The sequence below is a fragment of the Mauremys reevesii genome, linkage group 2 (genome assembly GCF_016161935.1).
Source record: "Mauremys reevesii isolate NIE-2019 linkage group 2, ASM1616193v1, whole genome shotgun sequence".
Lineage (NCBI taxonomy): Eukaryota > Metazoa > Chordata > Testudines > Geoemydidae > Mauremys > Mauremys reevesii.
The window spans coordinates 118,746,912-118,761,866 of record NC_052624.1 but is presented as its reverse complement, the minus strand read 5'-3'; the positions used below and the strand labels follow the sequence as shown (position 1 = coordinate 118,761,866).

General features: G+C 44.0%; 1 protein-coding gene across 2 annotated transcripts in view; it reads left to right on the top strand.

Moving 5' to 3' along the window:
* GABBR2 (gamma-aminobutyric acid type B receptor subunit 2) overlaps window positions 1–14,955 on the top strand; it is a 900,562-nt gene that overhangs the window by 113,405 nt on the left and 772,202 nt on the right. The window contains exon 1 of one of the 2 annotated variants that reach the window (XM_039527207.1): window positions 11,975–12,055. The exons of the other annotated variant lie outside the window; for it this stretch is intronic. The gene's annotated coding sequence lies outside the window, so the exon portion shown is untranslated. Of the gene's footprint in view, window positions 1–11,974; window positions 12,056–14,955 lie in introns of those variants that run through there. 2 annotated transcript variants of the gene reach the window in all.

Here is a 14,955-nt window from a genome sequence, read left to right as displayed (position 1 = left end):
TTACAGAGTGGTGCATAAGGTTGCTACAAGAATTTCCTGGTATGTCAGCACAGCGCTAGCAGCAGCTGCTAAGACAGGCTGCAACAGCACTTCTATTTAAAGGCAAAGTTCCAAAGTCTCCTAAAACTCAGAGGAAGAATTAGGTCCACTTGAAAACTGGCAGGTCAGCAGAGAGGCTGGGTTAGAGTTTGAGGTAGAAATTTGAGATTACTTGGTCCAAAGGTTCCTCCCTTAGAAAATGACTTGTGTTTACAATGTAGAAAGCTAGACATGCAGTGCAAGCACAGTGCTAGCTAGATGCACACCATGCTGAAAAAAGGCTGGGGAGCTGAAAATGGGCACGTTTGGTGTACAGCACTGGCACACAATGCTAAGACCAGGGAATGAATTATCAAAAGACAATACTCAGTGTGAGCCTGGAAGGAGCTGAGAATACACAGGCTCCCTGCATAATACAGGCACTCAGCACTGAGTGAACTGGTGGCAGAAGATAAGCACATCTTGTTAAGATGAGCAGGAGAGTTCACACCTCTGAACTTTCTGTGGTGTTCAGCTGTTACTCTCCTGAGACTTCCAAGCCATTGGGAGAGCATTTTGGAGTACCCTTTTCCCCTGCTTCTGGGAAGTACAGCAGTCCTGAGCCCCTTCGCCACCCACTTCTTCCTAGCCAAGGGAAAGAGTCTCTAGGATTCCAAGTGACCCTTTATGGCTGCAAGGCATGTGTAGAGCTCCTTCCCCTGCTCCCAGCACAGACCCACCAGTTTCACATACATTGCCTGTTCTTTGCCTCACCCTCTAGGGCACTGAATCAGTGTAGGTAGCATAACATAGTAGTCTAGGGTATGTGGATGCAACATGTATTATATAGTCATTCACATCTGTTCATAGTGAGTATACAATACTTACATTCTAATTTGATAGCATTTTCCACCCACTTTGCATAAGTGACTGCACAAGGTGCAAGAAAATGGTGAGTCAGAACAATACTGTAGTGTGCAAATCTGTTAAGCACAGAAATACACAGTAAATGTGGCATTTGCTTACTGAAAGACACGTCACAGTAATTCTTCAGTGCTCCACTGGACATGAGATCCAGAGGCCAATTATTGCTAGCCATGTAATTGCATTGCAATAAATAACTGCAGCAGTTACTGTTTGGACCAAAATATTCAAATTTGGTACCCAAAGTTAAGCACCTAAATATGACCTGATTTTTAGAGGTGTTCAGATTATATTTTAAAGGGCCTTGTTGGTCTTGTAGTCTTTCCATTATTAGGGTATACTTTACCCCTGCTCTCTTTTGGTTTTCAGACTTAATTGCAGGTTGGGAGATAAGCACAGACTTAATTGTAGGTTGGGAGATAAGCACAGTCAGTTATGAAATGAGATACAGGTCTGTCATAGTACATTAAACACCAAATACATAAAGTGGTGGCAGCTATATTCACATACATTTGCCCCTGATGCCAGTCTCCTAGTGAAGATGGCAGTCTCCTGCCATCCTCCTGACTCAGTGATAGTCCTCCATCCATTCCCTCCTGCCCCAGCCTTGCAACCTTTTTCTTGCTTTGATCTCTGTGTGAGTGCCTGCCTGTTCTGTCACACTGGACTCTGACTCTTCCAACCTTCCCGAATGTAATGGCTCTGATTCTGTTTGGTTCTGTTTCCTGGTCTGTTTCTCTTGATTGCCATCACATAAAGAACAACTATTGATACTGATTGCCATCACATAAAGAACAACTATTTGGTATATGGCAAATCCACAAATAGTGGCTGAATCTGCTCCCTACTTTTATTTACATTCTCCTGTAGGTGGAGACTGGATATGATAAAAGAATTTTACAGTGGAAATATGTAACTGCATTAGTTCAGGTTAAGTTTATTCAATTATGACTACCTAGGAAGTTTTGTAAAACAAAACTATTCTGACTGTGTTTCTATATTAGAGTAGAGGGTTTACTGAGTAGCAGAAATATTTTGTGCTGAAAACAATATGTTGGCTTTAGCTGACATTTTGAAATTCCCATTCTGTAATTTGTAATATGAAAATGAAGTCACATCAACATTTAAATCCAACTATTCTAATTGTCATCTATGGCATTATAGATTTTATATCTTCTGCCAAAAAGACTTATTCTCCTGAGTATTTCCATGGTTGCAATAGATATACCATACAGTACCTACTGAAAGAGCCCAGAACTTACATGCAAAGAGGATTGTAACCAATCATACAATACTCAGGTGAAAGAGCCCAGAACTTACATGCAAAGAGGATTGTAACCAATCATACAATACTCAGGGAGGGCGACAGCATATTTAGAAAGGATTAGATGGACAATCCTGAGACTATCAATGTTGGACACAAGGTAATATTTTCCGGTGTATTTACAGGTAGGTATCAGCAATTTTGAAGGTTGAAATTAAACCATTGTGTTGGCAGATGTGAGCAAGACCATTCAACCCGCTTAGGTTTTACAGCACAGATGAGGAGACCTGCTAGGGACCTCCACAAACCCTGTCTACTCTGTTTCTGTCAGTTCCCAGTCAGACAGTATACATAGGAGATTTAGGATAGGTCATGGATCTATGAATATGCATAGGCTTTTAAGGCCAGAAGAAATCATTGTGATCATCTATAATCTGATCTCCTGCATAACACAGGCCAGAGAATTTCAACCAGTAATTCTTGCATCAAGCCAATAAATTCTTGTTGAACTAGAGCATCTCTCTTAGAATGATGTCCAATCTTGTCTGCAACTGTTAGTATTGGAGAATCTATCATATCCCTAATTAAACTAGTTCTGTGATCAGTTCCCCTCACAGTTTTAAAAAAAGAATTGGTACCTTATTTCCAGTCTGACTTTGGCTTTGTCTATACTATAGCATTTTATCAACTTGTTTTGACTTCGTTTTGCATGTGTCCTCACCTAAATTTGTCTCTCATTGGCATACCCCATTACATCAGCACAATAATATGACCTCTGCAGATGAAGCCAAAGTCAACCTACTTCTGTCGATGCAGTACTAGTATAGACACTGTCACCTCTGTTGATCCTACCAGCCCTCCAGCAGCTGTCCCACAATGTCCCATGTCCTGGCGACAGTCACAAGTTTGAATTCCACTGCCCAGGGTCACAGATACCAGAAGCCTGCCCCCATCACAAGTTCCAGCGTGATTTTTTAAACTGTCTTTTCCTAGTTGCCCACCTTTGTGAGCATCCAACCATGCCAGCTCAGTGCAGACAGAATTACACCTAGACCTTGTACTCCTGCCTGGAGCAGGACCGAAGTCCTGGATCTCCTTGTCCCGTGGGGAGAAGAGGCTGTGCAAGCCCAACTAAGGAGTAACAAAAGGAATATAGATATCGACATGCAGATTGCACAGGGGATGCTAAGCCTGGGCCGCAACAAGGATGCGCAGCAATGCTGGGTGAAAGCCAAAGAACGTTGGCAGGCATACTAGAAGGTGAGGGAGGACAACAAGAAATCTGGGTCTGCCCCACAGAGCTGCCACTTCTACAATGAGCTGCATGCTATACATGGCGGGGAGTCTACCAGCATGCCCTGAATGTGACTGGATACTTCGTTAGAGTCAGGTGCAGAAACCACTGCTGTGCACAGCAAGGAGGAAGAGAATGTGGGGGGATACAGAGTGCGACACAAACCATGCAGCAAGCCAGGAGCTCTTCAAAACTCTAGTGGAATCAAGCCAGTCTCGTCAGGTGGGCACAGATGAGCCTAGTGATGAAGGAAAAGGGAGCTCAGGTAATTATTATTACTTAAGCATGTTTGTTTACCTGTTTGATACATGGAACTTTCCTTCCCTCCCTCGCCCTTCTTCCCTATTTAAAAATGGCACCCATCCCATCTGCCTGTTTACAGAAAGAAGGAATCAATTTTGGATTCCTCATTTTACTTTTCGGACTGCACTGAGAATAGAATACAAAGTAATGCTTTAGAATGCACATATAGTTGTCAGTTCCGTCAAGTACTACATGTTAGGATATGAGTTCAAACAGATTAGTATAGCAGTCTGAATTACACAATCCACAACAGATCACTGACCTGTGCTAGAAGAAAGAGGTAGCGGTGGTGTTCGCTTTTCCTTTCTTTGGATCATTGGGCTAGCGGGAGGGGTACAATTTTCAGATGGGCATATCCCCTTTATCCTCTTGAACAATCTTGGTGAAACTTTCATGGAGATAGTCTTCAATCCCCTCCTGAGCATAACAGCGATGGCAGTCTTGTTTCTTCTTTCAGGATAGGAGATATTCCCACACCCTTCTGTGATGACTTCCACGGGCACCATTGCAGTAAATAGGCTAGCAGCATTTAGACCAAGGCAACTTTGGGACTCCAGTAGCAGCTGCATTCTCTGGGCCTTTGTCACCCTCATGAGTGAAATATCAGCCAAAATTACTAGTGCCTGTGAAACTATTTACAATATCCACTGCACTTTCCCTATACCCATACCCAGGGTTGTCCAGCATCTAATTACCCTATATGACCGTTCCACACCATGCTACTCAGCACTTACTATTACTTGAGCTGCAAAGTTGTTCTGTAATAAGCTGCTCCAAAGCTACAGTGACAATTTTTATATTTTGCTAAAGGTCTTTTATGGAATAATTAAGGGATTTGGGAGATTTATCTTTACCTTTCTACAACAACTGTACATTTAATGGTATATCTGTCTGTTTTTATCAGCAGCCTTTTAAGATGTCCCCCTCCACACTTGCTGAATGCCTGACCTGAATCAGGTGAAGGAAGAAGCAGACCAAGCAGGATATATACTCTGAGATTGTGCAGTTCACGACTGCTGACTACAAATACAGCAGCTGGAGGGGCCGTATGACTGAGAGCATGGAGAAGGACCAGGAATGGAGAGATTTGCGTGCTGGAAAAAGGGCAAAGGGACGCAGAGGTGCAGCGGGAAATGCACCAGCACACTATGGCTTTGCTTGGGTAACAAACACAGATGGTGCAGAACATCATTGAGCTAAATGCCCAAAGACCCCTGACACAGCAGCCTTTCCAATCCATGTAAAAGTCCATGATCTCTGCTCCCTATATCCCCAGCATAACACGTGGCAGCATGGCATGAACACTTCCCCCACCACTCCATGTCAGGGGAAAACAAGGAGAACTACATCTACACCGACCTGTGATATCTACAGGATCAGCCAGCAAGCACAGTTACTATTTGTTTTAACCATGACTGAAACATATATGAGTGTGTGTCTGTATGTGTATATATAGTATATGCATATGTTCGTTTTACTTGTTTTTTAAGTATGGGTCACCTCTTGAGAGTGCTGCTAACATGTTTTTAAATAATTTATTCAGGTTTGTTTCAAATTCAGTTACAATAAAGCTTTAGTGTTTCAAAACTAGAGTATATTTTTATTAATGTGCAAAAAAAGATATGGCATGTACTAAACTATGTGCAACCCCAGTTAATAATGGGAGTCGATACCCCAACCATATTTAATGTGTAAATACATGAAATCACACAGGTGCACAAAAGCATCACACCACACTACTGGCTGTTAAAATGATCTCTTAAGGCCTCCCTCAGCCTTATAGCTCTATGGTTGACTCTTATAATAGCCCTTTTGTCTGGCTGTTCAAATTCAGCAGAGAGCTGATGGCACCTGACCCCATCACACTGCTCGTAGCCTTTCCCCCTTTGTTTTACAACTCTTATGTAATACACAAAATGCAGCAATAACAATGGGAATGTTTGCCTTGCTGAGAATCGGTCTAGTCATTAAACATTGCAAGCAAGCTTTGAGTCCATCAAATACACATTCACCCATCATTCTTCAGCTTCTCAGCCCGTACAGTAACTCCTCACTTAACGTTGTAGTTATGTTCCTGAAAAATGCAACTTTAAGTGAAACAATGTTAAATAAATCCAATTTTCCTATAAGATTGAATGTAAATGCGGGGGGTTAGGTTCCAAGGAAATGTTTTGGGGGCAGACAAAAGGCATTATATACTGTACACTAATGTACTGTACTGTGGTTGGGAAGTGCCCCTGGCTTACCCCACACAGGCACACCCCGCTGCAGGCAAGGACACTAGGAAGCACCTTCACAGCAGCAGCAGCAGCTTCCCTGGAAAATAACAGGCGCCGACTTTGCCAGGGGATGCTCCATCTCTGCCTCTTCCTGTCCCCGCTCCACTCCAGTCCCACCTCTTCCCACCCCCACTGCAATCCTCTCTGGAGCATGCCACATCCCCGCTCCTTCCTCCCCCAAAGTCCTAAGCGCCACCAAATGGAGATGTGGTGCTTCCCTGCTCTTCCCCCTCCCTCCCAGCGCTTCCCTGCTGCCAAACAGCTGTCCATTTATTCTTTTCTTTTATGTACTTTGGCTAAACCGGACAATCTCTACGTAAAAGAATAAATGGACACAAATCAGATGTCAAGAATTGTAACATTCAAAAACCAGTTGGAGAACACTTCAATCTCCCTGGTCACTCAATTACAAACCTAAAAGTTGCAATATTACAACAAAAAAACTTCAAAAACAGACTCCAACGAGAGACTGCCAAATTGGAATTAATTTGCAAACTAGACACCATTAAATTAGGCTTGAATAAAGACTGGGAGTGGATGGGTCATTACACAAAGTAAAACTATTTCCCTGTCTTCCTCCTCTCCCCCCCCACTGCGCCTCACACCTTCTTGTCAACTGCTGGAAAGGGGCCATTTTGATTACCATTACAAACACCATTACCACTCTCATTATAGTGTGTATGGTAACACGCATTATTTCATGTTCTCTGTGTATATATATCTCTTCCTACTGTATTTTTCCACTGCATGCATCCAATGAAGTGGGTTTTAGCCCACGAAAGCTTATGCTCAAATAAATTTGTTAGTCTCTAAGGTGCCACAAGTACTCCTGTTCTTAAAGCTCTCTGTGTTGGCAAATACACATTTAGACTTCTGTAAGGCATTTGATGAAGCACTGAATGACACTGATTAAAAATAGATAGTGGGGCTGGAGTGACAGAAGGACAGAGATGCCTAACTACTGCCTTAGGCACCTCAGTCTCAGAATCAGGCCCTACTGAGATTCACAAAACCCCTGCTCAGCTGCCCCCAAACCTGTTTAGGTGCCTTAACTTGCTCAGTGCCTACATTTTTGCAGTAAATGTTTCCCAAGTGCTTATGTTTCTGCCTCTGAATATTCACACTGCAGCCCCACCCCAGGCTTCTGGATACTTGAGCCCTTAATTCACGAGCGAGGAGAAGATAGGTGTTTGGCTGCCTACTCACCTGTGGGACCCGATCTGGTACACATGCTCAGAGCTCACCTACCAGATTGAATCCTTATAGGTGAGCTCCCATAAAATGGCTGGGGTTGGAGGAAATACTCCCTCATAACTTTTTAGCCTAGTAGTTAGTGTAGTCACCTGAGATGTGGGAGACTCCCAGTTCAAATCTGCCCTTGGCCTGAAAGGGAGAAGGGATTTGAACACAGCTTTGCCACTTTTCAGGTGAGGGCCCTAGCTACTGGGCGATGGGATATTTTGATGTGGACTTCCTTCAGTGTCTACCACGGATGCTGTTCCACTGTGGGTAAATAATTTTAAAAATCATTGGAGCAGGGGAATTGGATCCTCCATATGAGTGCTGTAACCCATCATGCTATAGAGTCGTCATTCTCTCTCTCTCTCTCTCTCTCTCTTTCTCTCTGTCTAATGATTCTTTCATTATTTATTCATAGTGGAACACCTTCAACAGGGGAGACCGAGGGAGTGCTATCATGCTGAAGTATTAATAGCATCTCCAGGAGTAAGCAGAACAAAGGGGAGATTGCCACTATATGAATGCACCATCTAATAAGGCACAGACTTAAAATATCGTGCACTGCTTCCCCAGAGCCAAAGACAGATACAGACACAGACATGCTTGGTAGATTCTCTAATAATAACTGGAATGTTCTGAACAAAGTTTAATGTGTCTGCCACAAGACATACTTCCCAGTCCACATCTTCCAGAACAAGAGCCAGTGAATAGTTACTACAGTGAACAAACAGTGAATTGGAGCATATACCATTAAGTCAAGCTTACACACCTGAGAATGTACTGGTCACATTGCTTGTACATTCAAAGCAATAACCCTGTAGACGTTTGAGAGGCAAATTTAGTACAAAAATATATCTTTAATATACATAGTAAAGTTTCTGCAGAAGTGTCAGATGCATTGTAAAATCCCAGAAAATGATTTTGTACTTCAAGCTTTTTTCCCCACAAACTGCAGGTTCCATGAAAACAGCTCGTATGTACTTACATAGGTTGTTCCATCTGCAGTCAGTCCCAAGAATGAACTGTCTAGAGCCTGTGAAACTCTTTCTCACTGAAAGGCATGAATGAAGGTTTTAATAATCTCATGTTGGATGGCATCCAGCATCCAGTTGTCTGGTCATAGCCATTCCCTTACATTGGGTTTAGTGTCTGCTATCTCATCTCTAGCATTAGTTGTCCGAGCACCCCATCACAATTGTGATAGCTCTAAAAGGCAGGCCTTGATGACAAAGGAGCTTAATTGGCTCAAACAACATTCATATCTCAGTTCTTGCAGTGTTTTGTTCTTTGGCAACACGTTTAGGCAGAATCACATTAATGGGTATACAACCCAGCTGGAGATCTATTTCACAGCTTCTCTGTGAAAGTTTCATCTTTCATGTTCCTTAAACTTTTCAGATGCTTTTTGCCAATTTTAAACTCCATCTCTTACAAAAGTAAATTTGTGCCTTATATCTTCACTTATCTTTCCTTTCTGTTGCTTTTAAACTTGTCAAACAAAGAACACGATCATTTCCCCAAATATAGCGCAGCCACAACCATTTTCCATGCCAACCAGACTTACACGATCAGATGAATTTTTCTGTCCCAAAGCACCTTGCAGGAAAAATGTAGTCCTTTGGTTGAAATGGCTGACCCAGCAGCTCCTATTCTTTTCTGAGACATTGTCAATAACTATTCTACTGTATACTCATGCCAAATGCATTCCAACTATTAACTGCCTCTCACAAGATTGCAACTGTATAATTTATAAAATATTTTGCCCAGGATCTGACAGTCAGTGTTGATTGGTCTATTATTAGAGTGCCTAGAGAGGGAGGCAAAAGGGGCAGTTTGTCTTGGGCCCCCCATTTGAGAGGGTTCCCAAACCAAGTGGCATTGCTTTTTGGTGCACAGGGTTGCAGCGCCACTCAGGTTTGGCCTGGCTATCCCTCCATCTATAGAGTGTCAGATGGGCCAAATCTGAATGATGCTGTGACCCCCTTATGCCAGGTTGCAATGCCCAGAGTGGTGATCCAGGAAGGTGCACAGCACCTCTGAACTTCAAGCCAGTGGTGCTGCTGCATCCTGTGCCGCTGTATACAGCATTAACAAGATCATTAATGGGATACTGTGTCCAGTTCTGGTGTCAAAATGGAAAAAATTGTTGAGAAAAGAACTACAAGAATGGGTCATGGTCTGTAACACATATCTTAGATTGAGAAACTAAAGAAGCTCAGTCTATGTAGTGTATCCAAGAGAAGGATAAAAGGTGACTTGATAACAGTCTAGAAGTACCTACAATGGGAAATGATTTTTGATAGCAGAAGCTCGTTAATCTAGCAGACAAAGGTATAAAAGGATCCAGTGGCTAGAAGATTAAGCCTGACAAAAATTCAGACTAGAAACAAGGTGCACATTTAACACTAAGGGTGATTGACCACTGGAGCAACTTACTTATAGACATGGTGGATTCTCAGTCACTTAGGGTATGTCTACACTACAAGAGTAGTTCGATTTAACTTAGGTCGAATTTGTGGATTTGACCTTATGAATTCGAATTTGTGTATCCACACTAAGGACACTAATTCGACTTTGTGAGTCCACACTAATGGGGCAAGTGTCGACTTTGGAAGCGGTGCACTGTGGGATGCTATCCCACAGTTCCCGCAGTCCCCGCTGCCCATTGGAATGCTGGGTAGAGCCCCCAATGCCTGCTGGGGGAAAAATGTGTCGAGGGTGGTTTTGGGTAACTGTTGTCATTCAACCGTCACTCCCGCCCTCTCTCCCTGAAAGCGCCGGCGGGAAATCTGTTACTGCACTTTTCTGGTCAGTGACAGCGCGGACGCCACAGCACTGCGAGCATGGAGCCCGCTGCGATCATCGCTGCACTTATGGCCGTTGTCAACTCCTCGCACCTTATCGTCCACCTCTTCCACAGTCAGCTGCTGAGAAATCGGGTGAGGAGGCTCCGGCAGCGCGGTGAGGACATGAAGTGTCAGAGTGGCACAGACTCCTCAGAAAGCACGGGATCCCTCGCCGCGGAGATCATGGTGACAATGGATCACGTTCATGCTATGGGACGGCGATTCTGGGCCCGGGAAACAAGCACGGACTGGTGGGACCGCATAGTGCTGCAGGTCTGGGATGAATCACAGTGGCTGCAAAACTTCAGGATGCGTAAGGGCACTTTCCTTGAACTGTGTGACTTGCTGGCCCCTGTCCTGAAGCGCCAGGACACCCGGATGCGAGCAGCCCTGACTGTGCAGAAGCGAGTGGCCATAGCCCTCTGGAAACTTGCCACTCCAGACAGCTACCGGTCAGTAGCGAACCACTTTGGCATGGGCAAATCTACCGTGGGGGTTGCTGTGATGCAAGTAGCCCACGCAATCGTTGACCTACTGCTCTCAAAGGTAGTGACCCTGGGAAACGTCCAGGTCGTCATAGATGGCTTCGCCGCGATGGGATTCCCAAACTGCGGTGGGGCTATAGATGGCACTCACATCCCTATCCTGGGACCGGCCCACCAGGCCAGCCAGTATATTAACCGAAAGGGCTACTTTTCAATGGTGCTGCAAGCACTGGTGGACCATAGGGGACGTTTTACCAACATCTACATCGGGTGGCCGGGCAAGGTTCATGACGCGCGTGTTTTCAGGAACTCTGGTCTGTTTAGACGCCTGCAGGAAGGTAGTTTCTTCCCGGACCACAAAATAACTGTTGGGGATGTGGAGATGCCTACAGTGATCCTCGGGGACCCAGCCTACCCGCTAATGCCCTGGCTCATGAAGCCCTATACAGGCGCCCTGGACAGGGACAAGGAGCTCTTCAACTACCGGCTGAGCAAGTGCAGAATGGTGGTGGAGTGTGCTTTCGGACATCTCAAGGGGAGATGGAGGAGCTTACTGATTCGCTCGGATCTCAGCGAAACCAATATCCCCATTGTTATTGCAGCTTGCTGTGTGCTCCACAATCTCTGTGAAAGCAAGGGGGAGACCTTTATGGCGGGATGGGAGGTTGAGGCAAATCGCCTGGCTGCTGATTACGCTCAGCCAGACACCCGTGCCATTAGAAGAGCCCAGCGGGAAGTGCTGTGCATCCGGGAGGCTTTGAAAGCTAGGTTCCTCAGAGAGCAGGGTAACCTATGACTGTCCAGTCTCTTTACAGAGAAGCTGAACCTGCCCCTGTTTCACTTACTATTCACTTTTTTCAGCGGTTATATACCCCGTTCCCCAGGTTTCCCCCCTTCCAACAGACGTGTTGGTGCCACATATAGGGCACCAATATGTGGGGACCAAATTTCATGTTGGTGCCCACACTGAAAAGGAGAGAAGGAACCGTGTCACATTTGATTGACCAAAGTACTGGCTTCCATCCCATGAATACAACAATTTGTGTGTATTCACCACTCATGCAGTGTAAGAATTATAAATGTTGACAGACTGGCAAGTTAGAAAGTGCACTTTACTGAAAATAGCCTGTCAGTAAATGTGAGGGACTCCCAATGATGCCAATGATGTGAGGAACATAAATGAAGAATAATGCAAAAAGTGCCATCTATGGCAATGCAAACTTCTCTCAAGCCAGTCCACGGTTTCCATGGTGACCATGCCATTGTACAGTTCCCTAGGTAACAGGCGGAGGAAATGGAGTGCTCAGAGTGCCATAGTATATAAAATAGCTTATCCCACTACAAAGAGAGATTGCTTTGTGCCAAACACCACTGAATCCGTGTAGTGTCCAAAAAGCAAATGGGTAAGTGTAGCTTGAGAGAACAGTCTCTGTGTCTGTGTAATTCTGTCTGCTTCACAATGTCTTTCCATTCCATAGCTGTCAAGCAAGTCAGGTATATGGCGGTCACCCTCTGAACAATCCCCATGACTTTATAAAGAATTAAAACAATATTCAGGGTCCCAAAATATGATAAACATTGCCCCCTCATGGGGTCAGTCCTTGTCTTGATACTGTCCCTGGGAGTGTGTCATCTATACCACGAGTAAAGCAAGTGCTATAGGCACTTCAGCTGCCAAGGCTATATGGGCCCTGACACCTGTTGATTCCCACTGCTCATTCCCAGTTGCCTTCAATCCCGATGTTTCTTAGGGCCCCAGGCACCTTCCGTCTGTGACTCACTCACCTCTACCACCCCCCTCACTCCCATGGAACCTTCTGCTGGTGGCCACCTATTTGCTCCCCTCAGCAGAAGGAAAAGACCACCAGCAGAATCACCCATAGCAGATTAACCACATTGCCCTTTGACACATCATTGCATTTACACTTAACCCAGCTAGGGAACCCTGAGTCAGAGACACAGAGCGCTGTTACAGTCAGGAAAAAGTCTGTTGTCTGCACATTACGTAATGCAGAGTTTGAGTGTAAAACAGTGATTGCTCCTAGTGCACCAACCACTTTACAAGGGTGACTGGCAGAGCAGGACTTGCTTCAGTTTTTGAAAGATTTGGGTCAGCTGGCCAGTGGTAGCTGCTATGGACTGTCATATTGAGTTCTCCATTTTCTCTATACTCTCTAGTTGTGTAGCACACTGTGACTCCAATACCTCCAACACCACTGCATGTAACAGGCCTGGTCTTTATTTGTCCTTAGCCTCCCTACCAAGAATCCTTGTTTTAAGTCTGGCTAAGGCCATATATTGATGCATTGCTTTATCTTGAGGTCTTCTTGATTTCTACATTTGTATCGTATTGATTTCCACAATTTATAAATTAAAAAGCTGAGAGGTTTTTTTGTTTTGTTTTGTTTTGCTTCTGATTGCCACCCCTGAAAAATCTACCTGGTACGTCAAAGTCAAGTTTTTTGGTTTTTTTCTGGCTGGTGTATCATGATTCAGGGATAACATGAGTAAAAAGCAGTAAGAATGTTATTTTGGTCAGTAATGATATGACTCCAATATGTTTCTGAATATATACAGAGTGGAAGGTTCCTATTTAAAGTAGCATTCACACTATTTTCTGTTGTACACTGCTGCTGAATTCTGAAGCAGACGTAGGTTTCCACAGCATGAAAATAATTATAGATGGGGAAAAGATTTTTTTTTTAATGGAAGTTGAGACTAGCTCTGACATTTCTAAGTTATTCACAGAATATAAAAGCTGGATCCATTGATCTACATCCATATAAAAGCTGGATCTGCTCTACATCCATGTATTTATAGTCTTACACTATTGTGTAGTGCTATTACAATAACTGCCATAGAACTTGCATTACATAAGTCCTGAAAAAAATGAGCAACCTAGAAATGGGGCACTTGTTTGAGAAGGCTAAATGCATTGATAAGATTGTAATGAATATAGAAAATGCTAGTATTTCTGTTGCTGGAATAGAAGGTTTTAAGTGATTCTTGCTTCAAAAATAATGCTAAAATTGTGATGCCAGGTGTGACTAGAGCAGGGGTTGGCAACCTCTGGCATGTGGCTCGCCAGGGTAAGCACCCTGGTGGGCCAGGCCGGTTTGTTTACCTGCCGCATCAGCAGATTCAGCCGATCACAGCTTCCACTGGCCGCGGTTTACCGCTCCAGGCCAATGGGGGCGGCGGGAAGCTGCGGCCAGCACATCCCTCGCCCCATGCCGCTTCCCGCAGCCCCCATTGGCCTGGAGTGGCAAACTGTGGCCAGTGGGAGCCGCGATCAGCTGAACCTGCGGACGCGGCAGGCAAACAAACCGGCCTGGCCCACCAGGGTGCTTACCCTGGCGAGCCACGTGCCAGAGGTTGCCAACCCCTGGACTAGAACGTACCAAATGATTCATGTTAATTTGCATGTATTTACCAAAAAGAGATATAAAAGGAAAAAAACTGGTATTTATTGTTTAATTATTTCAAGTGAAACTATTTATTATAGCAGAAGCCTGCTATCACCCACAAAGGCTAGGGTTATAAAACAGTTTCTCTGTGCATTATGAGCCTATTTTGACAGACTCGTAATTGGTTGCTACTTGATTTTTTGTTTTCAATTTAAGCAAAATCCCTTGCAACATTAATATTGTACTAAAATAACTTTTTGCTTTTTAGAATTTCTATTTTAGTTTCTGTTTTGGCTAAATATCCTAATGTGGAAGCTACCATAGAAGATACTTTGAAAAAGCTGGTTTTTTGGACTACTAGTGTCCATGCTGGCATAATGGCCTACCTTATTTCCAGAACATTAATGTGTACTCTGAGATATGGTGGCTCCGTAGAGTTACATGGCTGTAGGAGTATTGGCTTTTTAATATAAAAATAAAAAATTCGGTGTGAGGTACCTATACTTAGGAATCCCAGAAGGGTCTCACAGGGAGACTCTTTAGCTGATTAATGATAATATCATTGTAACAACATACAGTTAGTACCTGTAAAATAAATTAATGTATGGAGCTTATTTATTATTGTTATTATTATGGATATAAAAGGAGACAGAACAATCTCTGATCAGTTTCAGTTGGAGGTCCAATATAAACTCCTCAGTGTTATTTCTTAACTGAAAAAAATATTAGGAGTGAACCATTCCATATAAACTTAGATGAACAATAAGTGAGCTAAGTTTGTAGAAATATAGGTAACACTAGTATATAGTCCAGGGGTCGGCAACCTCTGGCACATGGCTTGCCAGGGTTAGCACTCTGGCGGGCCAGGCCGGTTTGTTTATCTGCCGCGTCTGCAG